At 41.8% G+C, this 12,357-nt stretch overlaps 1 protein-coding gene across 1 annotated transcript in view; it reads right to left on the reverse strand.

The window, feature by feature from the left end:
• ROR1 (receptor tyrosine kinase like orphan receptor 1) overlaps window positions 1–12,357 on the reverse strand; it is a gene marked incomplete at its 3' end in the record, with an annotated part of 55,952 nt that overhangs the window by 27,662 nt on the left and 15,933 nt on the right. The window lies entirely within an intron of this gene.

Below are 12,357 nucleotides of genomic sequence, written 5' to 3' on the forward strand. Positions count from 1 at the left end.
TCTGCTATAATTCATATTTGTTTCTCGCAAGATGGAAATGGTGGAACTGTCAACAACAGCGCAGAGTAAATGCATTTATTTATTTATTTATCATATAAATACAACAAAATAGTTTCTATTCCAAAAGTAACTAAAGAAGACATTAGATAGCACCTACTAAAACCAGATCTTTTAAACATAGGCAGGTCAAGACAGCTTGCATCCAAGAATTGTAAAAGACAATGCCTCCATGAACTCTTCATGGCTGTCGACTTAACCGGCTGCCTGGCAGCCCTTGCATTGCCGGTACTCACACACATTGGGGAAAGACCCAAGTGACTCCCCATCTGCCGGCCTTACACCATCCAAGACAAAACAGCGGAATGGCTGAAATGAAGCCCAAACAACACAGGATTTGAGGCAGTAACAGAGCTGGTGGCAATTCCCAGGAGCTTACGGAAAAGAGACCTCTCAGACGCACTTTGGTGAAGTCAAGAGTTGGGTTGTAAAGATAACAATGTTTGTATATTTAGAATCTTAGAAAGGCATTTGACTTGACACAGCACAAGCATGTTCAGAAGTTAAAGACAGATAAAATCAACATGACACTTATTTTTTTTTTTCCAAGGATGTGTCCTAGTTAATTCAAAACCACCGGATTTGGAACATAACATACTCGAGAGAAGTACTACAGCCTGTGCTGTCCCCAGCATGGTTAGATGGAGGACTGCAACGGTCTCTTCTCACCTCTAAAACCTCTAAATCTCTGAACTAGCTGTGAACCTTGAAAGTGGATCGGCTTGCTAAGTGTTCTTGGTGCTAATTGCCAGGCAGAACTGTGGCAAAAGAATGTGCCCATTCATCTTGAGCAAAATCAGGACTGAGAGAAAATTTATTTATTTAAAGTAAATTTACTGACACGAGAAATTTGCCTGGAAAACTAAGGCAGGGCAACATTTGCAATTAATTTTTGCTTAACACGGATCTTTGTTGGCTCAGGAATCAATAATAGCATCCAACTAATAACAGGTCAGATGATAACTGCCTTCCTTCCCCACCGAGGTACCCACACATATTTTCCTGTTAACAAGATCAATAAACTTGACACATTCTGAAATCGATGATTAACTCCTTTTACAGTATTTGAAGTCGCCCAGGGTTATTTCTTTGAACGGCCAAAGCTAGAGTGTCATGCGTGTTTTTAATTATCAGGATAAATAATGTAGCACCTTATAATCTTCTTCCTCACACTTAATGATTTTGTGATGAAGTAACACAAATTGCAATTGAGTAGGTAACTACATACAGACGGGCTATGCAATGATGTTATCTTTATAGGAAAACTCATTCTGAAAGTTTTACACCGTATTGCAGTAGTGAAAGCAGCTTGGGTCAATACAGATTTATTCCCATTTTTAATGTTTTTACTAGACTGAATAAACACTTGCCCCAAGACTGAAACCACTGGTTCTCCTAAAGGCTGCGGAAGCCCAGGGTAAACTCTTAGGTTGAGCTTGGCATGATTGACACATCCTTGCAACAAGGAGCCATGCTGTTAGTTCAGGGTGAGGATTGTTCCCTCCAGCTTCACGTGGGCTTTCACAGCTGCTTCGTCACAGGGCTCTTGCTCACAACACTCCTGGCGTTGGCTGATTACAGTGTGGCTGCCAATGGCATTGGGTGGCCCTTTTAAATTGCTGATTTTCAGGTGGTCTTCACACGAGAGACCCGCTTGAGCGTGGGGATGCCTGAAGCATACCTGTACTCATCCTCCCCTTGGAGTGGAGGAGCTTGCTCCCAGCAGGCACACTGGGCCAGCCCAAGGGAGGTAGGACATTATTCAAGGTGGAAGGAGGAACACGCCATAATCACTAAACCATTTATGAAATCAGAAGATCTAAAGATACATGGGGGGTGATGAAGGAAGGAAATTTTGCGGCTGCCCAGCTCCTGGCTGGGGCAACAATTTCGAGGGACAAGCAGTGGTCCAGCACACGGCTCCGGGTCCCAGTCCTGGGATGTCTCATTAGGGGAAAAAGCAAAGGCTTGGTGCTGAGTCTATCTGAAGGGGGAGGAGAAGCATAAAGTGCCCATGGGAAGGGGGGCAGGAAGAAGGGGGCTACATATGCACAGAGACAACTTTTCATGTGGGTGAAAGGGAGCCTAAGACAGGAAACAAATCCATCGCACGGAGGCCACAGACACTGCCTCTCTCCCTTCCAGTACCCACGCTTTGTCTGCAATACTGTAATCATTATTATTACTATTTTTTGTTCTCTTGAATAATTCCTGCCACAAGCAACCGGAGCTTTCACTACCCTAATGTTTCAAATGCTTCATCTTAATTCACTTTTCAGCCTGCTGGTAGCAGGGCTGGCAGCTAGCAGATAAAACAAAAACCTGCTAGAAGTTATGCCCAGAGCTGAGCCATTGCACGCCATTACGATCTGACGAATCTCCAACAGATCCCTCATTGCTCCTCCTTTTCTTGGTTCCCCATCAACACAAACTGAAAATAGCAGAAGAGGATTTGTTTAAGGAATATCAACAACAGCTGGGCACTAAAGTAAAAGAAGAGCAAAATGAGAAAGAGATTGAGAATTGCCCACTGAGATTTTACTACCTGGTTATGCAGGATATTATATTACAACCACAGAAACATTACAGGCCTTTAAATAGGATTTCCCTTATAATTAAAGGTCTTATGGCATAAAGGAACCTCACTGTACCTTGGAGATGACCTGAGACATTAACTGGTTTCTGAAATGTTTGACTATTTCTTTATTTCACCTCTTACACCTGACCAACTCCCATGGCTGTGCAAACTGCCAGAAGCCCAGGAAAGTGCTGTAAGGACATTCGACCACTAGAAGTTGCAGGTTTTTAAGTAAAACAAGACCATACAAGATTTTTAAACATGCTTGCCCCATGTGGCAGAAGTTCAATTTTCTCTTTCGGAAAATCATAATAAAGATGACTGATTACAATTTAATTTGTCAGTTTTCTGACTTAGTTACATTTAATTCATTCCACGACAGCTAGAAATCATTTTATACCATAAGTACATGACACAGGTTGTATGATTATTTCCCTTCTTTCCTCCTACATCTAAAGACCTTTACACCCATCTCCCCAGAAGTAACACCTGTACACACCGGGCAATAGTGCTAATGAGACAACAGCCAGACAAGAGAAACTCAAGTAATGTATTCTCCTGCAACACCAAAGTCTTATGTTGACTGTCATCCCACTGCAAGCTGGTGGGGAGGGAAATCAAGGAGGTTGGTTTCCAGTCTTTTAGCTTTTTGTTGTGTTTTTTTGTTTGCTTGTTTGGTTTTTTTAACTGCTTAAGATAGACCAGCAAACACCCAAAATATAATAGAAAGCTCCAAAAGCCTGGGACTGGGAGGGAGGAGGTTCTGGCACTTGGGCTACAGCATAAAATACACCCCTCCTCCCCAAAACAACAATATTCATCTCTATTTTAGCAAGTCTTAGATGAAGAGCCATTGAAGAAGGTACTATGTTGTAAATACACACAAATAAAACAACAGACCAATCATCTCTGCCAGAAACTTTAAGATACCATGTTGTCTGAGCATAACACAAATCAGGTCTAATCCCATGCCAATCAGAGACACTCTAAAACATAATTTTTTATTTGCCCTTTTTGAGGACAAGACATACATTCAGGGCAAGTCCTTTCCAAAATAAAGCAGCACAAAGACAGGCACTGTTTAGCCAGTACTGTAACCTGACCCAGTCCAGGAAGGGTGAAATTAATTGTAATATTGTCAGATCTTGCCTCACAGCCTTCGGGCTCAAAGAAATCCTTGTAAGTCATTTAAATTGCTCTTCTGATTAGAGCTAAATGAGATTTTTTTTTATTAAAATTGTCTTAGAGAGAAAATATCATCTTCTGAAAAGTGGAATGTTCCACAAAAACACAGTGGTTTGGACAAAATTGCTGCTGCAATCTCTCAGCAGCTCCAGAAGGAATTTTTGGGTTGGCTTCGAAACAGCTGTTATCTGGAATGACCATATGAAATATGGGAAAACCAGGTTATACCTCTGCTCTAAAGCAGAGCCAGCGTCTTCCTCCTCACAAGTATGTGCCGGGCTAGGGCCTATGCAACATTTTTTTTCTGAGAAGAATGCTTAATGGTCTCAGCTTCCTTTCAACATGGAATAAAACCAAATATCGAAGGCTCAATATTTTTAATCAAATCCAATACTTTTTTCTAACCAGTCTTAGCTGCAGCCTTAATGTGGAGCTTGGTAGCACAGGTCCTCTGTCCTGGGGTGGATTGAACTCCTACCCAGACAACTTCTGCCAGGCAGTTCAGTGGGAAAAAGGCCTCTGTGTGACATTAAGGATATATAGCATTAATAGGAACAACATTTGGCAGGTCTGACTATTTGGTTGAACTTGCAAGACTCAGTTTATTATTAGTCAGACACAGATTGCCAACTGTGCATAATGATCTTTTTTTTTTTTGCAACAGTTAAATATTATCTCCATGAACACAATACTCTGAAGGCTGCAGAAGATGTTCAGGGTAAGTAATGCAACTTTTCATCCTTTCCTGATTTTTTTTTTTCCTTTATGTTGCCAAACAGAAGAAACTTCAAAATGATCCTCAGTTTGCTCCTTTTTAAACAAACCAGAAAAATACACACACAGTCTGTAATTCACAGTCAAATTATATAATTACAGGATTTCTTTAAGTGTTTGTATAAACAATGACAATTGAGATCGCCAATTAGAGAAAGGAAAATCTATCCTCTAGCCGCGCTCTAGGTACCAGCCCTCCGCCAGGTTCCTGCATGGAATTTGAAATGTTCCTAGATCCACGGTGTTAAAAAATGACAATAAGGTATCTGAGCCTACTTTACAAGGACAGTGTAAATTCACCCTTCAGTGTTATCCTCAGCATTTATCAAACATGGTCAAACAAGCTCAGTGCAACAGGACTAATGCAGCAAGGCTCAATTAACATGCTAAAAAGCAGTTAAATATAAAAAGACGTAAGACCCAATCCAGTATTTCCAAAATGCTGAAAGCTGAGCACTCCCTAAGCAAGTAAAAGCAATTTTATCTTTTCATCTTCCACCATGGATTGTAATACACGGACAATCCACACTGCCTGCCTCCTTCTGACCTCTGCGGGCACGTCGAGAAACTCTTTCACTGTATAAAATGCACTGTACATACTTTTTTTTCCTCTGTTTGATGTGCAGTGGAATTAGCACAAGAACTGTGTTACCACTTCTTGAGGAAGGCCACCACACAGAGCTGAGAACTGATTTTTCCAAGAAATGAAATAGCAGTGCTTGTGTTCCTGTCCTTAGGTACCACTGAGCAGCTGCCGAAATGAGCTGGGTGTAGCAGGATGCTGCACTAAGCTGCCTGCGTAGACTTGTGCTTGAAAAAGATGTGGTGAGCAGGCAATGGTGCTGCTCATAAGCAGACGGGTTGGCTTCAGGACAAGGGGAACAAAATGCTGGGGTCAAGTTTTCAACTCCCCCAGTCTCCTGGGGTCTTGCTACAAATCCTGTGTGCAATGTCAGGAGTTACTGACTATGCAACTGGGTTGTATTAAAGCCTCGTAGAAATAAAAGTACAAATATTCTTCAAATACTGGCTGTAGCATTCCACAAAGGCCATTTCTATACCAAACATTTATTTGCATATGTAGTTGCTATGGGTGATCCTGTGCAGAATGAAAACAAATCCAGTTCTTAATAGCACATTGTATTTTCCCTTGTATTATAAAAATGCATTAGGGAACTCTGGCTCCCGATGTCCAAGTCATAATGTACTTTACTAATTTTTCCCTCCCCACTTAAAAAAATATTGACATCAGTGTAATTAATTTGTTTTCAGATAATACAACTACGTCTCTTATTGTGTCATACCTTTCCTTTGTGCCACATGAAGACAGAAGGGCTTTCTGTTTGCACTACAGGCAGATAAGGGTGCAACACTTCATCTAAAATTTGTAAAAATATTTATCAGGTACCCTTTCAAAAGCGAAAAGCACTTTCTAAGGTCAATCTCGATCCAAACTACAGGTCAGTTTCTTTTCTGTAGATTCACCACAGCATAACAAAATACAATGTAATCCACTTCATTACTAAGAGCTGGGGTAAGAGCTCTGTGGCAAAGAACTCGGATTTTTGCAGCATTGCTCACATGAAAACCCGCGGACGATGCACGGCCACAGCAGACAAGAACAACAATCCAGTGGCACAGGTTTTGGCCTGCACCTCCAGAGACAGAGCTCAATTCTCTGCTGTGTTACAGGCTACACACGCAACAGCTTGGGCAAATGACCCCAGGGTGTCAAACCCAGACAAGGTGACCAGGGTGACTTCAGCTGCATCTGAAGTAGCACAAACAGCTGCAGTTAAGGCAACTGAAACACACCTTTAATCTCACTCTGGCTCAGTTTCCCGTATGTGGTCTGGGAGATAAGAGGAGGTAAAGAGGCAAAGGATTCTGGGATTCTCAGATAATGTGTATATTTAGCTATGTAAGTACCCTGAGGTAGGTAAAATGCACTAGAATACTGTCTATAACAAATTCATTTAAAACAAGACACAAATATGGCTTCCTAAATTCTGCACCACATTTACACAGACGTTTTCATTTATTTTTGCTTGCTCAGGAAAAGTCCAAGAGCATGCCTTCTCCTAAACCGTACACCCTGGTGCCTCAGCAGTCACCTTACTGCCTGCGATGCTGCAGGAATGTCGCAAAGAACATCGCAGCAGAACAATCAGAACATGGCAAAAGGTGAGACAGTGGCATAACAAATAAGCGTGCACCAGATCAAAGACCCAGTGAAGAGGACAAGTCCAGCTCTCCCTGGAAACATTCCATTTCCATGACTGGCATGCTCACAGCAGATAATCTGACTCTCAGACCCTGGCAAAACTAAGGGAGTATTATTTTCACTCGAATGAAGTAATGCAACAGAACGTAACATGGTTTCTGTCAGCATCAGCCACTCAGACTTCATCTTCATACCCCGTGATTTTTTTGCACAAATATATTTATATTGGCCTCCACATAGAATATCCCACTTCAAGTTTGCATCTCAGATTCTATATGCTGTATGTACAAGCTGTTGCACCAACACGCAGTGGGACTATAAAAGATCCCGTGCCAAAACTCGTGGGACTTGCCTTCAGTCCTCATTCAAAATTTCCACCATCACTAAGCAACACTGAGGTAGTTTCTGTGACAGCCACAAAACATGTCATAGGACTGGAAATCAATATACCTCCTTCACCAAGATCCTGGGGGTCAAGGCTGGTGCCCAGCCTGGGCGCAGGAGCCCTGGGGTGCTGGGTGCTGGCCGTGGGCAGGAGCAGGGAGGTCAGTCTCAGGATGCTGCTGGAGTGGCTCTCCGGTGAACCTACTCTTGCCTCTTTATTGGCATTTTTTCTTCCATAAAATGTAGCTTCTGTGGCCAAAAGGGGAAAGTCTCCCTGTTACTCTTTGAAATCTACAATCAAATACACAGTTGGCCAAGTCTCACCTGGATGCTGGCCAGTGGTTATGTGTTTTCTCGTTGAAGGAACCATGCTGACATCCAGTCACACAGAGCCACTGTATAAAAGATCTGTTTTACTAAAAAACCCAGATGTGTTTAACTAAAAAAAAAAAAAATCTTAATCACTGAAAAAGAGGATGGGAGAATCCTGTGGGGTTTGTGGTTTCACAAGCCTTGCAAGCTATTTCTGGGAATCACAAACCCCATTTGATTTTATGAATCAAATGCCCCTTAAAATTACAGCCCTCTCCTCTCCTCTTTTCCTCCTCTCCTCTCCTCATTCCCAGTGGTTAAATAAAGAACAAAACAATACCATATTTAGGTTATATATATAGAAAAGGCTCTGTTAAGAATAAAAGGACTGTTCAAGAGCAACACTGACACAAGGACTGCACATACTCTACTCAGGAGGTGCCAGCCCGTGGTATACACATCCAGTCTGATTTACATTCACGCTGTTGTCTCTCTGCCACACAGTAACCACTGCACATCCAAGAACAGTAATATTGATGAGCTAGCCATTTTTCTCCTTTAAAACCTAGCACACTGTGTCTTGCGAACTTACAGAATACTTCCAAGAGGTGCCATGCTGTTCTTGCAATGTTTCTGCTGTAATAAAGTCAAAAGCCTGCATTGCTGAGTGAAATATTTCACCTGTAGGTTAAGCCTTTTTGAAATGTACTCACAACACAATAAATTGTGTGTGGTTTTTGTACAGCTCCGACACAGAATATACGGAGCATTTTCCTGAACTCTTCTCACTGGACTACACTCCAGCAGGGTTTGTCTAGCTCGTTTTTAGACTGGACTGTGTAAAATGGCGTTTTTGTTTTCTTTCCCATTACAGCTCTTGTGGCAGTTCCCGAACAGAATGCAAGTGTGCTCTACCTCCTCTAATTTCAGTGACTTGCGCCTAGGATTTCTCCTGGAGCGGGTGAAGTTCAGGGCAAGCACAGGGCCATCGCTCCAAGTAGTGGAAACAATACAGAATGAAAAAAAAAAAAAGACAATAATAATGGAAAGGATTGGGCACACAACCATTTTCCAGGCCAAAGTATCTCTATTGTTGTTTTAAATTCTCTCATCTCCGGGAATCTGCTGTGCTCTGACCTCAGCCCTTTCTGATTTTGATCTCTGTAGCAACCAGAGACCTGAGGTTAAGATACACACTTCTACATCCTTAAAGGACCAAACCTTGCCATGGACAATGGATAAAAAGTGAGTTTCAAAGTGATGTGAAGCATGGGAACTTCAAAAATAATGTTAAAGTTATGGTCTTTCCGGAAATTTTTAGAAGAAATGGCTACAGACATGAATATATATGTGTGTACAATATATATACACACACACAGAAATATGCAATGCACAAGTATACACCGACACATGCTGGAAAACAGTTAACTAGCAAAATGCTCCCTTTGATCTTCCTCAAATTATTCAATTGATTAAATTTGAGTTTGCATTCATGAATTCCATGGAAAAAAGAAAGGGCTAAATTAGCTGATGGTGGCCTTATACACCAAGAACCAGCAGGACCTGACTTATCGGCCAGAAGAGGCCCCCCCCCAGACTCCTGCCTGTTGTGGAGGTGCCCTTGACACCATCCACTTTATGGAAACTATTCCAGTAGTCCAAGAGCCAGAGCCGGTGCGGCCGCCCAGCTCCTGAGCACACATCCGGACTGCGGGACAGAGGCGTTGGCACTCTCCCCACAGCTCACTGAGCTGCTTGTAGCTGGCGCTGTATCTGTAGCACCTTCCGGCAAAATGAAAGATAAAATAATGATTTATTTATAAAGCAGGAGCATGGGTTGGTTTTTATTTTAAACAAAAGAAGCTTCTTCAAGCTATGTCAGAGATGCAGAGCCACAGAGCACATTAATGGAATGTAACTCCACGGCCTCGCAGATAAGGGCCTTAAAGCTGACCTTTGCCAAACACAAGAGAGTTAAAGGAAGGACGTTCTGGTCAGCCAGTGCTTTACACTGCAGCAATACCTTGGGTTCTTCATTTCCTTATGGACTGCAGTGGTATGTTTCTGCTGGAGTTTCTTTCATTCGCTTCAGACTGATTTGCAAATTGGACATTTGGCTCTAGCTAACTGTAACACTGCTTAAGGAAAGCAGAAAGAATAAGGATATAACACACACGTGAATTATTATGTTATCTAGCATTGCCTGTCTTCTTTTACAGAAGTCATCCATTTAACCTTTTTATTTTTAAGCTACAGTTGGCCCATCTATTTGTCTGCCATCACATCAATGCAGAACTCTGCACTTATAAATTATGTGAAGAAAAAGTGCTGAGCATATGGATTTTTTTAAAAACATGATCCTCAAATTAAATCCTTAAATGAACAGAACCTTCAACTCATGGGAGATTGATAAAGACAACATGGGAAAAGCACACCCACTGAGCAAGGCTGCTACTTGCCATCAATTTTGTTCGTTGCCTTATCATAGAAGAAATTCAAGCTGATAAGGCACAAACACTACCCAAGTATGAGTTTTTGTTTCCACAACATCCTTCAAAGTGCTTTCCATATTTAGCCTTCATTTAAACACTGTAAAATAATATGGTATGTCCCTATGATGATGTACAGTAAGTGTCCATTTGCTCAGAGCAACACCAGCAGTCAGCCGGCACAGCAGGGGAAAGACATAGGTTCCCGTGAATGTGTTTTGGGGAACCTAAATCAGCTGAATCCACAGACCCACAACCAGTTTAGCCAAAGCACCAGGACCAATGCCCTAACTTCTGAGAAAATGGCAGGAAGATATTTTCTGACCCAGCTTCCAGGACTATTCGTTGATGAAAGTGTTTCCCCATAGGACTCCCATGAGTCTTAAACATTTATCACTCTGGAACTTGAAAATTTAGGCTGGCATAGATGGGGTTGGTTTTCACAGATAAAACCAGGTATCTCTCATGACTACTCCTATTGCTTATCTAACAGCAATGAAGAGTACTAAAATGGCATCAAGACTATGAAACAATGTAATAGTCTGAGGGCAGACGCATTCGAAGGGTCTCACAGGGAGCAGGCTCCAAGTTCTCTTCATATTTGAAGAAATTTGCATTCAAAATACCAGAAAAATGAGGTATTAATCTCTAGAACAACCTGAATAAATTTGTTTTTCAGACAAGAAAATTTAGCAGAGCTGTACAAAATATTCTGTTCCTCTGTGCTGAAGAGTACTGCTGCCTTTAGCCAGTACTTCTTCAAATGCTTTTTTGTGACACTTAACCTATGTAATGTGGGCTGACTCTTACCACAGGCACTTCCACCAAATTTTCATTAATTTCATAGCTACGAATTTGTTTGCCAACTTGTACGGGGAGAAGGCTGTGCATGAGTAGGCTACACAATACTCAAGATATTGTTTGCATGGAAAGAACAGCAAATAGCAAGGAACCGATTTCGAGGCACTTTCCCCCCTGCATTCCATAACATGCAATTTCTCTTTGCAATTTCACTTCACACTGCTGGACCTAACCCACTGCTGCTATCTGTAAGGCTCTTGCACTCATGCCACTGGCAGCAGATATGAACTAGGTTCAAGATGACGTAGAAAGACTGACCTTTTTTTTTTTTACTCTAATTTAGTATGAGTTCCAAGTTTATCATTTCTTTGTCATAAGCTCCTTCCTGATTCTCTTATTTCATAGATTAAATCTGGTTAGCTTCTACAGGAATGTAAACGTTCTCCATTCAGTAAAATGGAGATCCCTCTGAACATTTCTTTGGATATGTTTCTCTCCAATGAGAGAACAACCTCCCAGGGTAATGAAGTGTGATTAAATATCTTTTTTGATTACAAAATTGTAAGGCACAATTACAAAGTCAACTATTAAACAGGACTGTTAAAAAGCATGTCTCGCTTTTTTTTCACCTTTTCACATTCTTTGTGTTTGTACGCTTGTATACCAATGGGCAGTGAAAGCTGAAAACAAAATTAAAATCTTGGATTAAGTCACTTTAAAGCCAATTTAATCTTCAATATGGTGCATATAGTAAACAGGGATTGTTTGTTCCCTGGGTATATGGGCTTTGCATGCAGAGTAAGACAGGGCCTTGTTAAGCTAGAAGAAGGGTGCTTAGCTCGGGCAGAGCGTAATACTCCTGGTCTCCAAACGAGCACTCATGACACTAGTTTGTTTTTTCCTCACGGTCTGGATGATGCTGTGTAGACATCACCTTAGAGTTCAGTCCAACACTCAGTGAATTAGAGGGACCTTTGGCTGTTACTTCTCTGTAACTGTGTGAGGCTTTCAGCTAGTTAAGTTGTGGCTTTGTTTTTGCAGAGGGGCAAAAGAACCCCAAAACCCTGCCAGAAAGAAAAATGGGAAAAAGATTCCCAAATCTATTTTGTTTTAAAAAAGTGAGGCAATCTTGAGTGGCCTAGACAGTGAAATTCCAGCACAGCTCTCCTCTTTCAGTGCTCACACCGCTCTCCCATGGGTTTCTGACCACCAAGGACGTGTTGCTTAACCTTACACATTTCAGAGACCCCCAACTAGGTGGAAGCAGACACAAAATACACATCTTCTCATCTCATTAATTAAGTCTCCAAACTGCTGAAGAGCACAACAGTCCCCACTTCCCACAGCACCACGAAGCTTTCCTCCCCAGAACACTGCAGTCACAAAACCAAGCCTAAGTCCGAGCAAAGAGCTCCCCTTCCAAAACAAACTCGGAAACTCCCTGTCAGGTACCTTCAAAAGGGAAGACAAAAGCACATTTTATGATGTTCCATTAGAGGGCATCCTAGCATGTCCTTTTGTGGTCAGATGCTTCCCCTAATTTATATCCTCTG

The sequence above is a fragment of the Platalea leucorodia genome, assembly GCF_965183815.1.
Source record: "Platalea leucorodia genome assembly, chromosome: 5".
NCBI lineage: Eukaryota > Metazoa > Chordata > Aves > Pelecaniformes > Threskiornithidae > Platalea > Platalea leucorodia.